The 1,972-nt window shown below is 31.4% G+C and overlaps 1 long non-coding RNA gene across 1 annotated transcript; it reads right to left on the bottom strand.

The window, feature by feature from the left end:
• LOC149910218 (uncharacterized) lies at positions 1-1,233 on the bottom strand. Its single transcript, XR_016457280.1, has 2 exons — positions 980-1,233; positions 1-521 (listed from the first exon to the last, which is right to left on the bottom strand). It is a non-coding gene; the product is annotated as an uncharacterized LOC149910218 (long non-coding RNA).
• Positions 1,234-1,972: the final 739 nt, after the last annotated feature.

Here is a 1,972-nt window from a genome sequence, read left to right as displayed (position 1 = left end):
TATGGATTTATTGTTTATTGTAGTTTCGAATCAGCGTTTATCAAAAACAATAATTCTCTTAGTAAAATATATAATTAATTTTAAACAAAAAATGGCCCAGTGTCCCAGTGAACAGCCTCTAAAAACCAATAAACAGCCTTGTTGAACCCAGTGTTCAGCCTTTAGTAAGTATAACTAATTATGAGATCAAAATAAACAATGTTATATCTAAATCAACTATATTAATCACATTTTTATAGCAACGATTCACTTAGCACAAAAAAATGTATATCGCACATAATACAAATATTATTTTAAACATACTATTACAATCTCTTTGTGTCTTCTTATTTTCTAGGTACTTCTTATTATTTATCATGAAAACAGCAATAATTATTTTTAAAGAAATCAGCAATATTAGTTTATAATATTCTTGATGTATCTATAATCCACAATATATGTATATAATTATAATCAACCACAGGAGGATCTCTTTCGGAGGATTTCTCTGGAGGATACTGTTGTCTTGGCGGCATTTTTAGCTAGAAAAAAAAGGGAACAATAATAACTTTTGGATATGAATACACATAATACAATTATTTCAGGTAAAACTTAACTAACATGAAGTATTACTTATAGATTTAAACACAAACATTCGAATTTATACTTCAAATATTATTTCAATAACATCGTGGCTGAATACTGGATCATTGAGACCACAGATTGAGACCCAGTGGTCAGCCGCTTGAAAAAAATATTTTGAAATGCGGCTGACCACTGGGTTTTCTAACAATTAGGAATAAACCCAGTAATCAGCCCCAGGGGCTGTCCATTGGATCTTTCATAAAAAATCAGTATCCAATGGTCAGCCCCTCAAATTTTTAAGTAAAAAAACAATATTTTTTATCAAATTTCACAAAATTAAATGCTCTAAGTAATCTATAAAGTTATTATCTATAAAACACAATCACATTTCATACTAAAATATGTTATTTCTCACCTTTCAAAAGAGCACCACATGAAACAAAAAATATTGCAGACATGACACTTCTGCTCTTGTCGGCGGACAGCACCTGTACGAACGTGTTTACTTCTCTCCCCTGACCCCCTGCTGCTCCTATCGCGTGATGCATGAACCAATAACGAAACAGAGCTTCTATTAAGGTGCGCGTGATTTGGTTAGTTTGATTACAGCGATATTTATGGCCAATAAACAACGCAATAGGCTGATCACTGGTGCCTGGCTGACCACTGGTGCCGTTACCCTATATGCAAAACAAACAGGTTTTGTGATTTTCATTAATGTGTTAATGGTCCATTGAAAAGTTACATTTGGGGTCGCATTTTTTAGAGGACGCAATTTTATTTTTTTGATGTGTAGGGGGGGTCAGTGTGAAGCTATCACCAAGTTTGTGGGGTCGCCACCCTTGTCCCACGGCCGCCATCTTGAAAATAGCGGTTGAAATGGTTTTTACGATATATCTCTTAAACTATTTATCTGATAATAAAACAATGTTAACATTATTCGTTGAAAATTAAATTCTCTACAACTTAGGTTCAGTAACTTTTTATCGTAGAACTATAAACAAAAAAGTTATAAGCGAAAATGTTCAGAAATTAGAGATGTTTATATTTTTCAATAAAACTTTTTTTTATAAGCTTACGAAGAAATTATATCAGACCATTTTTGTAGATTGTTTTTCGTAGAACAACTTTTATTTACAACATTTTTTCATTAAGTAAATAGCTAAGGTTTTACAGCCATCCGAAGTGAGTACTATTTTAAGTACTCTTTACTATACAGAATACGATATATTATGTGTGTACTAATAATAATTTGTCACCAGTAATTATTTTATTTTTGTTATAATAATATTTTTAATAATTAATTTAACAATATTATTAATAATTAATTATTGAATCTGTTCCCCACAACCCAGGAGGTAGAGTCTGGAAGTGCGTTTTTTTTACGTCGAAAAGCAGGGCTGAAATG

This window comes from Colias eurytheme, chromosome 2 (genome assembly GCF_061535395.1).
Source record: "Colias eurytheme isolate Ceu_HAF_F1 chromosome 2, ilColEury1 Martin Lab GWU primary, whole genome shotgun sequence".
In the NCBI taxonomy this organism is placed as follows: Eukaryota; Metazoa; Arthropoda; class Insecta; order Lepidoptera; family Pieridae; genus Colias; species Colias eurytheme.
Note: the sequence above shows the minus strand (reverse complement) of the source record. Positions and strands in the feature narration are given on the sequence as shown.